Here is a 14,661-nt window from a genome sequence, read left to right as displayed (position 1 = left end):
ATGAAAGTGACAGAGAGAGAAAGAGGCAGATAGAGAGAGAGAATGGGCGCACCAGGGCCTCCAGCCACTGCGAACAAACTCCAGACGCGTGCTCCCCCTTGTGCGTCTGGCTAACATGGGTCCTGGGGAATCGAGCCTTGAACCAGAGTCCTTAGGCTTCACAGGCAAGTGCTTAACCGCTAAGCCATCTCTCCAGCCCTTCTCTTTATCTTTAAGGCTCTGGAATTGTATGAAGTTAAGCCTCTGTATCTTTTCTCATTGCCCTTCCACTTATAAACCCAAACTTTTATTTGACTCAGGGATTTTTCTTCTAACATTTGTGTGATCATTGTTTTTACTCCTTCTCTCTTGTCTTCTCTTTCTGGGACTCTATTCATATGTCAGGCCTCCTAGGATTCTATTCCAAATCACTTGCCTTGTCACAAGTTTTATCATTTGTATTTTTGCTCTGCTTTGAGATATTTCTTCCCCTTGATCTTCCAGCATCTCTGATTGAGGACCCAACAGTAACCTTTCCTTCCTTCAACTCAGCAAGAAAAGTAACTTGATATTTTTGGCAGGGGGTTCAAAAATTCAGGGTCTTAGGAAATCTTGGGGGTGGGGGTCTGAAATATCATTGTGTGTGCCCATAGTATCTTTTTGTTGTCATCTTTTTCCTCTTGCCTCTGAAGTCCAGTATCTTGTGGCCCCAAACTTTAGCCCATCATCTTTATTCCATCCCAGCTGGGCTGGCATGTTGGTAGCCCAGGACGGAATACCAACATTCACAAGCTGAGAAGTTCCACCCTGTGGCCTGACCTGGATTTGCTCATTCACCCAGAGGATTTCACGTAAGGAACTATTAATGTGTTACTCAGCCCCGGGCTTGACAATAAACCAGGAAAGAAGCAAACTAGTTCGTGCCTTCAAGGAATTTATGCTGTGGTGACTCGCCTGGCCAGGCAAATGCTCTCACCTGCGACAAAGACGAAGCTGGTCAGACAACCTGAGCCTCTTGCATTCGCAGTGACCGTGTTCTCCTTGAGGAAGTTACCTACTTAGGTCGGTCTTCTGTTTAGGAATTGTATCCAGCATGATTATAAAGATTCCCAGAAAATGTCTGGGCTTCTCTCCCTCCTGGCCCCTGTGTCTCCTCTCCTACGGCTCCCTAGGCATTCCCAGTCATCCTGGTTGCAGGCTTTGAATCTGGTAAAATGTAAACAGTCCCGGGCAGGTGACCCAGGAAGCATGATCGATCATATGCATCTTAGGTGGAAGGGGCCAGTTCTGAGGCGAGGTTCCACGAAGAAGGCGGGAGTGCGGGAAGAAAACACAGGCAGCAGATCCTGAGTAGGTCTTTGGTGGAAGAGGACACGAGGGCATGTTGAGCTGAGGCCAAGCAGAGGGAGTGAGGGGCCGGGGTGTCCTTGTCCTCTAAGAATGATGACGACGGCTTGGGAAGAAAAATGGCTGAAGCCATGGCTGTCTGCGGGCAGATGATTCTGAGACGCGGAGCGCAGGGCTCCAGTAAGAAGCAAGCCGACCGAGTCAGTGAAGAGGGGAGCTGGCAGACAATGCCAGTGGCCGAAGCAGCGGTGTCCTGTGAGGCCGAGTCCCCTGCCAGGTTCTGCAGGAGCAGTTAGAGACCTGCTGGGACTACTTGCTTTGGGGGGGGCGGGGGGGGCGGCTAGGCCACTGTCTGTCTTCCAGCTTCCACTTCCTGTGAACTGATGGTCCTGAGTTTCTAAAGAAGGAAGAAATATCACTAACATAGCCAAACCTTCAGAGCAAAGACCATTGCCGCCTTGCGGCTTTTCCTGGCACTAACCAGTTAGCATCACTCCTCTGGGCCTGGAGCTGCTTATCCCCTTCCCTCTTCCCTCTGAAGAGTTCTTCCCGTCTAAGCTTTCACCACCACTTGGTCTCCTCCATTTGTATTTGTGACCACACCAAACCAATATGCTCCCATGTGTTCATGTTTCCTATATGTCTGTGAGCCTCTGTTTCCTCAAACCTCAGAGATCGTAAGAGCCTGGAAATAGTTCATCTAAAACCAGGTAGGGCCGGGCATGGAAGGGCACACCTTTAATCCCAGCACTGTGGAGGCAGAGGTAGGAGGGTCGCCGTGAGTTTGAAGCCACCCTGAGACTCCATAGTGAATTCTAGGTCAGCCTGAGCAAGAATGAGACCCTATCATCTCCAAAAACCAAAGAAATAAAAAAAGGTGAGGGGTGGCAATTTCACAGTGGCCAGGATTTCCACCCAATAAACCACACACAGTTTCATTTGGCACCTTTAAAAGCATCTCTAATTTATGTGAGTTTGTTTGCTTTTTTTTTTTTTTAACTCACCTACCTTTTCCTGCCTCTAGCCATGCCAAGAAAGATAGAGGAAACAGCCCCGTGTGGTGGAATACGCCTTTAACCCCAGCACTAGGGAGGCAGAGGTAGGAGGAGAGCTGTGAGTTCGAGGCCAGTCTAAGAAACTACATAGTGAATTCCAGGTCAGCCTGGGCTAGAGAAAGATCCTACCTCAAAAATAAATAAATAAAATAAAATAAAATAAAAAGATAGAGGAACCTGTAGGGACCCCACCCAACTGGAGTGGAACGAGAAATTCCAAAGTTAAAAGGAGAGGGGTAGAGGGGAGGATGACCCTTTGTGCACTACTAAGTAAGACTTCCCAGCTCCCCCACAGCTGCGTGGGCTGCTGGAGAGGGAGGAAGCAGTATCCGGGGCACTTCGCACATTTGCTTCATGGGGACTCTGGCCCTGTACCTAGAAGGAATCTGATCGCGTCAAGTTTTGGTCACAGTAGTTAATTTCATTAGCCTCCCTGTACAGGGCTGATACTGTAGAGTTGAAAGGAGCCACAGCATTTTGAAGAGAACTTCGTTCTTGGGTGATTTCTGATTGAGCCTTCAAGGAAAAGGTCTGGAGGCATGAACAGGGCTTGGAGGGCATTTGTTGCTTGAGAGCTGTTGGGCTTGGTAAGGAACATTAGACACGAGATTCTACTGCGGCTCTCCGCTTTCCAGGATGGCACTTCCTTGCCCCACCCTGAACATAATACAGTACGTGTGACTGAGAGACACTGCTCTGGACCATGGTTCCATTCAGCTCATGAAGCTAGTGTGGCCTTCTAGATGACTTTTCAGGATAACCATTTCTTCCTTCCAGTTTGGTGGCATAGTACTCACAAATGGTATCTCTGTGTTATGTCTGGGACAGATGGATGGATGATGGATGGATGGATGGATGGATGGATGGATGGATGGATGCTCAAAGAGCTGGAATGAGCTCTCACCACAGAAGTTCAGGAGCCCTAAGGGAAAACCAAAGCAAGAGTACAAGGGACAAGCTCCTAGGGCTGAACTGCGAGAGCAGATGGCAGGGGACCGAGAAAAAAGGGGGAAAATCTAAGGTGCGTGGTCAACAGGCACCCATGGACCCTGTAAGGAACCTGCTTAGGGAACTGGTCTGCACTGCATAGACTCCTGGCCTCTCCCTGGAATGTGAAGGCCCATGGGCTCCTCCCTTTTGTTTTTGTTCCTTCCTCCTTGATCAGGACCCTTCTTTGGGAGTTCCAAAGTTCCTGGTGCAGCAGGACAGAGCCCTTTGACGTCAGTGGGGGAGTTTGTCTACTCAGGTGGAGCTAATGTCCTTGATGTGAAGTGTCATTTTGATTCTGGGGAGGACACCACCTTCCACCCCTACGCATATGCTAAACGGGGAGGCAATATGCAAGTGTGGGGGTTGATGACCCATCATACTCTTGAAGCCAAACAAAATATTTTTGGACAGGACTCCTTCCCCAACTCAGCTCCCCAGACCAATGGCCTCATGGGACCTGGGAGGACCAGGCTCCTTAATATATAGACCTCAGGGTCCATTCTGGCCTCAGAGGTTAGCCCATGCCCTTCTTGTTTTGAGAGTCCTGGTGATTCACCCAGGACTCTGGTCAACAAGAGTTAGGAGGAAAGGTCTGAATTTTTTCTCAGAACTAGGAAGACCACAGCTAGTTCCTACCTAGTCTGCGCAAAAATTTCCATTGAGACGTTGACGGCCCCACCACTCCCCAGCCTGAGTCCTGCCTGTAGGGGAATTAAGGGAGTTTATTGAGGTTGGAAGGCAAATTGGCCCCCTGAGGAGACAACGCTAAGAAAGGCACTCTGGAGCTAAAATTCTAATGAGAGGAGTTAACGCCTGAGAGACAAGGAGGAAGCGACTGGACTGTCATACCAGGGCTGCCCTTTCAGGAAAGCTACCTGGTAGAGGGGACCATGGCAGCTGGAGTTCAGCTCCCCCAAGGTAGTTAGGAAGTTATCTTCCAGCAGGAACACCCGAGAGTACAAGAGGGCTGCAGAAGGGCGCTTGGCTGTCTTCTTCCTCTTCCATGGTACCCTTCCTCAATCGGCAGATCTACAGGCATGGATTTAGGAGATACGTGTTAGTGAATTCATACCAAGCTGGGAAGAGGATGGCCTGGGGGATTCAGGGTAGTGAGAGGGTTCGGGTTTAGGAGACACTGCGGCACCTGGAGCTGAAGACCAGAGACGTTGGACAGAAGCTGCTTCTCCAGGCTGATGATCTACGTTCCTCCAGCCCTTTGCAGGAATCTACGGGAGCCCAGGTAAGAGACGCTGGGAACAGAAGTGAGCCAGATAGGCCCCAGCCCACAGGAGCATCTGGCTTTTCAAAGGCAAAAACAAACAAACTAAAACAAAAAATCCTACTGCTTTGTACCCTGGAAGTGCATCTGGAGAAAGCAATCATGGGGTGGGAAATCCATTCAGAGTTCCCAAGAATAATCTAGATCTCGGGAGCATCAAGCTGGAAAGGCTCTTAAATATCCACAGTTCAAACCCCTTGTTTTATAGATAAGGAAATAACTTCTAGTCCAGAGACTTATTCAAGTGGTAAGAGATCCTGAGCAGAAGTCTGGGTGTGTGAATCAGCAACCCCAACCTGGCTCATCTTGCTCACCCGGGGATGGAACCAGGGGAACTGATGGCTCTTTAGTGCCCCTCTCCCACCTCTCCTGCCTGCTGGACGTGCGTTCATATCCTGTATGATCCTTTCCTTGAGCCTTTAAACACAGCTCTTACATCGTATGGTCTACAGAGCACCGCTGGGTTGAGTTGAGCCTCTGGGATGAAACCCTCTGACTAATGAGGTAGAGTTAAACATCTTTCTCCCAAGAGTCACGGACCTGCCATTTCCGGGCCCTTGTCACCTGCTCCAGGCTTTTTGGTCTGTCCCCTCATGTCCTCTGGCCTTGTGTCCTGTCCCCTTCTGCAGGCACGCTGAGAGAGCTAGACTGTACTAGTCCAGGCTGTCTCCATACCTCCCCACTCCTCAGTAACCTATCTCCTTGGTGACCCTCTTACATACCCATCTTAGATTGCCATAGACTTGTTTTGTATAGCTACAAAAAGTGATACTTCAGGACGTAGGCCATAAGGAGCAACATTCCAGGATTATCTGGTGAGAGAAAAGATAGTCTTACAAAGTATGTAATCCACTCCAAAACTGGCACAAAAAAATTTGAGCCTGAACAACTTGCTGGGCGTTGTACAGGGAACAATGATCCCAAAACACTGGGGTAATACATGTACCAGACCAGAACTGATATAAAAATTTTAGCCTGGCATGGTGGCACATGCCTTTATTCCCAGCACTAGGGAGGCAGAAGTAGGTGGATCCCTGAGTTTGAGGCCACCCTGAGACTACATAGTGAATTCCAGTCAGCCTGCACTAGAGGGAGACCCTGCCTTGAAAAAAAAAATTAATAGAGAGAGTGTTTGTGTGTGTGTGTGTGTGTGTGTGTGTGTGTGTGTGTAGAGAGAGAGAGAGAGAGAGAGAGAAGGAAAAGGAGAAGAGGAAAGGAGAGATGAGGAGAGGAGAGGAGAGGAGAGGAGAGGAGAGGAGAGGAGAGGAGAGGAGAGGAGAGGAGAGGAGAGAATGGAAGAGAAGAGAGAAAGAGCTTACTAGTATATATACACAAAGCCTGCATAAACTGGGTATGACGATATTAAAACATGTTCCTTATAGTGAATGGAAAGGCTCCTTGTACTTGAGATTAATATTAGACCCAGGAATTAGACCTTTTGTTGGGAGATTTGGCTCTTTGGAAAAGAAGCCTTATATCTACATGAAGCTAACTTTTGAAAAGTATTTTGATCTCAGCTGCCAACTAACAAGTCATTGACATATTAAAAGAGATTATGCCCAGGCAAGAATTTAAGGGAGGTCAGGTCTTTGATTAGGGTTCATCCAAAGAGCTAAGGACTGTCTCAAAAGCCCCGAGGTAAGACAATCCAGGTATGCTAGTGTTGAGTAGTAACCTGAATGGAGAAGTCCTGCCATGCAAAAACAAATATAAACTAAAACTCTCTAGCTATAGCTGTAACTCAACTATAACCCTGACACAAAAAGTTAATTAATTAGTTAATTAATTTTTAAATTAACTGAATAGAAATACAAAATAAAGCATCCTTAACACTGTGAACCAGGAGATGTTGGACAGTATCTGTCCCAAGAGAATTACTGTAAAGATAAAAGAGCTATGGGGGGCTGGAGAGATGGCTTAGCGGTTAAGCGCTTGCCTGTGAAGCCTAAGGACCCCAGTTCGAGGCTCGGTTCCCCAGGTCCCACGTTAGCCAGATGCACAAGGGGGCGCACGCGTCTGGAGTTCGTTTGCAGAGGCTGGAAGCCCTGGCGCGCCCATTCTCTCTCTCCCTCTGTCTTTCTCTCTGTGTCTGTCGCTCTCAAATAAATAAATAAATAAATAAATAAATAAATAAATAAAAGAGCTATGGGGTAAATTGTGACCATGGCTTCACTCATTTTAACTTCTCAATTTCTAGGCTATCTGTAGGATCCATCTGACTTGTCAAGTAGCCAGAAATTTATTAATGAAGGCTGTAAGCCTTTCCATACCCCAGACTTTAAAACCTATTGGGGCCTTCAGGAAAAATGATTAAGGTTAATTGTGGCTGTTAGTGAGTATCCAGCAATAAAGGCATCCCATACTTCAGGGAGAATTTGTTGTGTGATCTAGGGGTCTTATAGCAAAGACTATAAGGTAGGCCTTTGAGGCTCCAGATAACTCTGGGACAATATAGGACAGGGAATGTGTCTTCATAACTGATCAGCTGTGTGTCCTCAGATAAGACTCTTCTCTCTGGGTCTCAGTTGTCCCTTACTGACCAAAAGAGAACACTTAGTTATAAAAGAATTGGTCATTTCAAATAGTTTAATTAGATTGGAAAACATTAGTTGACTTCACTTCATATGTGATGCAACTGTCAACATAAAATTCTACTGTGAGCCACATGACGTGTGTGCCTATAATCTCAGTAAACAGGATGCTGAGGCAGGAGGGTTGTGAGTTTGAAGCCAGCCTGAGCTACCTAGTGATACCCTGTCTGAAGAAACAAACAGAAATTCTACCATGGCCTAAGCTTCAAAAGATTTAATCTAGAGTATTTAGTGTAAATTCAATGGGGTTTCAAAGAACAGGTTGATCCATAAGGCCAAATAAGCTATGAGTGGAGGCCTCATGGGAAAAGCAGAACATAAACAGAACAATGACAGATGGATAGAACTCAGGCAAGAAGAGAGATGGAGGAAGCACTAAGCAACACTGAGAAACAAGAATACTATGGCACAGTGTGCGGCAGAGGAAGGATGAGATGGAATACTAAAGTTAGCCCTGTGTGGAATATCTGGAAAGCCAGATGGAAGAGTCGGGGCATTATGCTCTTAGCAATGTGGAGCCATGGAAATTATTGAGTAAGAAGTTGAAATAAAGGTATGGTTGCAAAGTTGAATCACAGAATGGATTGGAAGAAGAAACATCAAAATCAGATAGACCAATAATTTTGGAGGAAAATAGGCCAAGTGTCCCAGTTAAAGAGAGATGCTGTGGCCTTTGTACTCTCTAATCTCATTTACAAGGTTCTCTTAAAGTAACATGAGTTTAAATGTGATATTAACTCATATAGGCTTATAAGTGTTTTCTCTCTAGACTAAAACAAAGCCATCCAATAAAATAAAATCTAGGTAAATCCATTGAGACTTATGCCCCACCTTATTTTTTTATAAAAAAAAAAAAAAGAAAGAAAAAAGTGGCTGAATTTATTAAGAAGCGAGGCCCTCCAAATAATTAATCTCAAAATGTTTCCATGGAGCCAGGTGTGGTAGTACATGCCTTTAATCCCAGCACTTGGGAGGCAGACGTAGGAGGATCACCATTGAGTTAGAGGCCACCCTGAGGCTACATAGTAAATTCCAAGTCAGCCTGGACTAGAGTGAGACCCTACCTTGAAAACAAAAAACTTCCCATGAATCATATCTTCTTCCTTATCAATTTATTCCTCAACCCACCCCTTAGTCTAGTTGTACGAGGAAGGCTAAGAAAGATTTCAAGAGTTTTCTTGAGGAAAGCAAAACAATCAATCAAAGAGTAATGGATGATTCCAGAATATCTAATTAGGCCATCACATTCAAAAGGCATACTTAAATTGATAAACCCAGAATAAAATATTTATAGGGAGTAATATTTAGGGAAATAAATCTTAAACTACCAATCAAGAGGCAGATCTATGTGATATTTGCTCTGTGCTATGTGGTCACTTTTCTCCAAGCCTCAGTTTCCCAATTGGAAGGAGAAAGCCAGATTAGAAGGCCTCAGAATCCTTTTCCAATAACATTCAAGTGTATATAGATATGATAGTTTACAGAATGACCTTTGAAAACATCAGCTGAAACCAGATACACCACTCCTAGGTCTTTAGCTATATCATCACAGAGATACTTGCACATCCGTGTTTATTGTCACACTATTCACAATAGCTAAGCTATGGAATCAACCAAGGTGTTCATCAATAGAGAAATGGATAAAGAAAATACACTATAATTTTTTTTCAGTTATAAAGAATGATGAAGTTATGCCATTTATGTGAAAATGTATGCAATCAGAGATAATCATCTTAAGTGAATTGAGTCATTCTCAGAAAGACAAACATGTTTTCTCTCATCTGTGGGTTGTACACTTTATAGATTAATAGAAGCATATATGTACAAATGACATGAAAGTAGAAGTGAAATTTACAAGGAAATCAATGAGATGGTGAAGAATGCGGAGGGGAGAGTGACAGGATATGGAAGGATTTGCTTAAAGTACTTTATATACTTTCATGAAAATGCCCTACTTCAGTATAATAAAAAAAGACTTAACAGAAAAAGAAAAGGGGATAATCCTATTTATTACCCAAAAGCATATTTCTCTCCCTCCCTTCCTCCCTCCCTTTCTCCCTCCCTTTCTCTCTCTCTCTCTCACACACACACACAAACACACACACACACACACACACACACACACACACACACAAAAGCCTTAGGACCCAGGTTCAATTCCCTGAATCCACATAAAGTCATATGGACAAAGTGGTGATACATGTGGAATTTGTTTGCAGTGGCTGGAGGCCTTTACATACCTATTCATATACCCACCCCCTCTCGTTTTCTCTCTCTTCTTGAAAATAAATAAATAAAAATTAGAAAGAGAAAAAGAGGGAGAGGGGAAAGAGAGAGAAAGTCCTGGAAATGAAAAGTCATAATGCAAGGCTCAACATAGGGAAACATTTGTCCAAATTATGGTCAAAACATAATAGTGTAAAATTGTTTGAAAAAAAAACCTTCACATTAAATATGATATCCATTCCAAGAACAGTCATTTTGGCATTGTAACTAGGAAATGGCCTGTCGCCTGCCTGTGTCCACCAGAAGGGAGCTGGGCAGGAAAGATAAATGGCTCTTGGTGGTGGATTCCAGATGCTCTGTCTGCCGAACACTGTGAGTGAGGTATAAAGAGCATCGAGCTGCCTAGGAGAGTAAAACTTAATTCAAACCCGAGGAAGAGAACTTGTGTTGCTGTGTAGGCATGGGCCTCCTCGGACTGGTTTTCCAAAAGATAAACTAGATCCCCTTCTGAAAGATGTCGAATTGGGCTTGGGTTTATCTTCCTCTCTTCAAAATATTGCAGTGAGCTATAAACTTTTATTCATAAGTGAACTCTTCTACAAAATCCTTCCCACTGTACTAGCCGACCTTGCAAACTCAACCTGCAAATGAGGAACTTTGTACTCACACTCATTAGCGGCATGAGAATTCTGAGATCGCTACTCCCCAGAAGGTGTTTCTGAACAAGTAACTAGAGCCTAGAACTGTTTCTTCTAACTCAATGGGACAAAAGATCACTGGACGTTTGCTGTCTAAAGCACGAGGTGGCAGCAATCCTGGAGAGCAGGAACCGTGCCCCTGAAATGGTCCTGAACGGTCCCCTGGGTGAAGCAACATGCATTGGAACATTTACTAAAGCTTGTTAGAAGAAGGGAGACAGCAGTTCCTACTCCAGGTAGCATACCAAGGAGTTATTCAGCTGCTGATAGTGACCCACAGGTGACTGAGGACACAGCTTCCCAAACTCATGTCACAGCTCCGTCAAGGAAGCAATGTCCATAGTTCTCCAAGCAACCAGCTGGGGCCCACGGTAGCCAGAGCCCAGCCTCTGTTTACTGCACAATGCCACATGAGTACTGTTTTCTATTTGTACTTGATGTTGGAAGACAGTGATGAAAGAATATATGGAAGGCTTACTGAATACCATTTCCCCATGGGTAATAGAAGGTCCAGCCATACCTCCAAGCAGCTTAGGGCTTCATGATCAGTGGAACAAATCTGTGTAACATCTGGTGATCAAAACATACCACTTCAAGTCAGATCTCCATCCTCGGTGGCCTTTTTTCTTCTCTTTTACTAGCTGAGTTCTTCCAGCTACTCCTATAGGGTATCCGTGTTTCTGGTGAATAGATCATAGATGGCCCAACCAACCATATTATCACCATCTGTTAACTTCTACTCTTTGGTCCAAGTCATGCTCTGCGACACCTAAACCTCACACAGCTCAGCTACAACTTTTGTCAACCTGTGAAAACCTCTCACTTCTAGTTCAGTATTTAACATTTACCATAAGATATATTATTTTGGGGCTGGAGAGATGGGTTAGGTGCTTGTCTGCAGAGCTAAAGGACCCAGGTTTGATTCCCTGGGGCCCACATAAGCAAGATGCACAAGGTGATGCACGCATCTGGAGTTCGTTTGCAGTAGCTGGAGCCCCTGGGGCACCCATACTCTCTTGTCTGTCTGTCTGTATGTCTCTCTCTCTCTCTCTCTGACTCTCAAATAAATAAATAAAACTTTAAAAAAAGCAATATATTTTTAAAAAGATTTCATTGCCTGGAATAGTCAATGACTTTTTGTTTATCATTCAGAAATTAAAATTCATAGGCTAATCATCATTAACTAATTTATTCAGCAAACACTCTGAGTGCATCCCATATATTAGATATAGTATAAGTGCTAGGGCTGCCAAGGGAGATTAGAGTAATTCTGCATGTCGAGGATCTCCCCAGCCTATAAAGGTGAAGGAAAGAACTCATGACTAACTCCCAATTAGGTAGGAGTCAATGAAGGTAAGTCTAAAAGGAGATATCCTGGTTGGATGCCTAGCAGAGGATTCTAGTGCCCTCGGAAGGTGGTGCCCCTTCCAGAGCATTCACAACTATTATATCATTTTACTGCGATGTGAGAAGGAAATGGTAGGTATCCTTGCAAAATAGCTATCCTCATTTGCAGGTTGACTTTGCAAGGTCAGCCCTACAGGGTCTGGGTACTTATTTCTGAAAGAATTGCCTGCCTGCAATTAAGAAATTGTCAATGGGGTTACATGATTTGGAAAATGCAAGGCAGTAAGTACTGACTTCTGATTTCCAACCAATGCTGCTTTTCCCACTATAGCATAGGTACATCTCATTTCTAAAGTTGAACAGACATGTCCATAATATTGTTGAAATTGCCTTGATCTGTTATGAGAGTCCTGAAAATCTGTCCGGGGGCGGGGCAGTAGCGGGCAGTTGCTATCACTTCTCTCTAATGGTTTCTTGAGACATTGGTTATTTCATCTGGGGACTTCTCTGTGTCCACCGCTTGTTCCCACCTCTTGTTCTCAGCTCTTGGCCAACCCTGGTGGCTTGTAACCCAGCACTTCAGTACTGCTCAGGTGAGAAAGGTGCTTCTTGGCTTTGCTGTTTTGTTTTGTTCTGTTTTGTTTTTCCAGGTAGGGTCTCACTCTAGCCCAGGCTGACCTGGAATTCACTATGCAGTCTCAGGGTGGCCTGGAACTCACAGCAATCCTCCTACCTCTGCCTCCCAAGAGCTGAGATTAAAGGTGTGCACCACCACGCCCGGCTGGCTTTGCTTTTTGTCATTGGTCTTTTTAGGGAAACAGAATAATATGTGGCCTTGGCTCACTTTCCTGGGCTCTGAGCAGGAACAGAACCTAGAATACTACGCACAAAGAACCAGAATGTGGCGGCTGTGCCACGGTAAGAATAGGCCTAATGTCACTAGTGATGCCTCAGCTACCCACCCCAAAAACATCATCTACCTCATCCCCATGGTTAATTCTTCAGCCAAAAATTCCAAGGTGTCTTATTTTTAACTTTTTAGTGATTTCTATAAATATAGATAATATATGATGATCATAATCCTCTCCCATCATCCTCCCTTTTCCCTCTACCAAATCCCCCCTCCAGTAAATCTCTTTTTCTTTCCAACTAGTCTCTCTTCTACTATAATGTCATCATTTTTTTTCCTCCTACTATTTAGTCTTGTGTAGGTAGTGGCAGCCACTGTGAAGTCATGGATATCAAGGCCACTTTGGAAGAAAGTATTAGAAGCACCCCTGCCCTTCCTTTGGCCCTTAGATTCTTTCTATCACCTCTTCCCCAATGGTTTTCGGTATCAAGCAGGAATTCCCTCCCATGGAACAGGCCTCAAGTCCAATCAGACAGCAGTTGGTTTTCCCCATACCAGACATGCTATCATTGCACCAGGTGGCACATCTGGCCTCACTTGCCAGTTGTAAAGCTTGCAGGTTCCACTCCTGGTTAACACCATTGATGACTCTTCTCCCCAACAGGCCACGTAACTCTCTTTAGCATCCTGACAGTTAGTCAACAGGGAGGCGGTTTCTAGCTCAGCTTCAGCTTGACTTCTCAGTGACCTTCAGCCCAAACATGTGGATTCTTCAGCAATAGGGTCTTACCATCTAGTTCTGGTGGGTAACTAAGAGCTTTGGCATCAGGATCTCCCTGGCCAACAACTTTCTGGAAGGTATTCCACCCATGACACTAAAAAAAAAAAAAAAAAAAGCACAGGATATCTTAACAATCAACTCTCCTTTTAAAATACAGATAAATGTTTTCTTGTTTTTTAAACAGATTTACCTTCTTTGTATACATAAAAATTTAGAGGTTAGTGAGTGGCATTTTCCATTGCTGTGATGTACAGGACCATGTCACAAGCTTAGAAAGCAAAAAGCCTCTTTCTTGCTCCAAACAGGCCTTTCCTATACAATACAATGCAGCAATGGGATAGAAAGAATAAGGAACTGAGAACCAAGAGACATAATGAAGGGCCTGGCTTTATTGTAACTAAGTAGCTGTGTGTCTTGGTGAGACAATCTCTTAGACAAGAGATGTGGACTTTATCTTAAATTTCCCATTCATTTTTGAGTTGATGAGGCTAAGGTCAAAATATAACTCTTCCAGAGCTGGGCGTGGTGGTGCATGCCTTTAATCCCAGCACTCGGGAGGCAGAGGTAGGAGGATCGCCATGAGTTCGAGGCCACCCTGAGACTCCATAGTGAATTCCAGGTCAGCCTGAGCTAGAGTGAGACCCTACCTCAGAAAACCAATGTGTATATATATTCCAGAGAAGAAACTATGGTGGTTGGCACTTGGCATATGAGGAATGAGAAATAATGGTCCAACAGGTAGATGTGTACTAAGAGAGAACAGTATGGGAGAACCTTGCTTTGCCATCCTGCATGAGCCCTGTTTGCAGGGACACCTCAGGGCAAACTAATGGGCCAGGTATGCCTGCAGGGCAGAGTTGAAAGTTATGGCTCAATGCTGACCATGGGCAGGATGCTGTATCACAGGAAAAAGCATACTGCCATGTGTTACCTTTTATTCTGAAAGTATAGACAAGACCTCCTTCCTTGATATGCACATGCCCCATACACTCTTAGACTGTTGATCCTGTTATATTCTTAGCTTTGTTAACATTCTCTCTACATGAGTAGCAGTAAGATCTAGACCAGTGTTTTCAGACTTTCATGTGCACACAAATCATCAGGGGAACTTGTTAAGATCAGATTTTAAGTTACTAATTCCGGGATGGCACCTGAGCTCCTGTATTCCTAATGAGCTCCCTGGTGGTGTCGGGAAGCTGGTCCTCACACCAGACTGTGAATAGCAAAGATGCAGAGAGAAGGATCGGAAGCTCAGAGGCCCATGCTGCCTATGTATAAGATGCCACATTCTAAGCTTCAGTTTTCCAGCTTTTGACAGAAGCAATGCTCATCCTAGGCATTTCCAGGTACTTTTGAAGGGGTTAGATGAGTTAACTTGGTAAGTACTCAAATGTTAGCCGGGCATGGTGGCACACGCCTTTAATCCCAGCACTTGGGAGGCAGAGGTAGGAGAATTGCCATGAGTTCAAGGCCACCTGAAACTACATAGTGAATTCCAGGTCATCCTGAGCTACAGTG

At 44.7% G+C, this 14,661-nt stretch overlaps 1 protein-coding gene across 4 annotated transcripts in view; it reads left to right on the top strand.

Annotated features, from left to right (window-relative positions):
• Positions 1 to 14,661, top strand: part of Slc14a2 (solute carrier family 14 member 2) — a 467,996-nt gene that overhangs the window by 433,150 nt on the left and 20,185 nt on the right. The window contains exon 1 of one of the 4 annotated variants that reach the window (XM_045144541.1): positions 3,897 to 4,611. The exons of the other annotated variants lie outside the window; for them this stretch is intronic. The gene's annotated coding sequence lies outside the window, so the exon portion shown is untranslated. Of the gene's footprint in view, positions 1 to 3,896; positions 4,612 to 14,661 lie in introns of those variants that run through there. 4 annotated transcript variants of the gene reach the window in all.

The sequence above is a fragment of the Jaculus jaculus genome, chromosome 2, assembly GCF_020740685.1.
Source record: "Jaculus jaculus isolate mJacJac1 chromosome 2, mJacJac1.mat.Y.cur, whole genome shotgun sequence".
In the NCBI taxonomy this organism is placed as follows: domain Eukaryota; kingdom Metazoa; phylum Chordata; class Mammalia; order Rodentia; family Dipodidae; genus Jaculus; species Jaculus jaculus.
The sequence above is the reverse complement of the archived record's forward strand: the minus strand, read 5'-3'. Positions and strand labels throughout refer to the sequence as shown.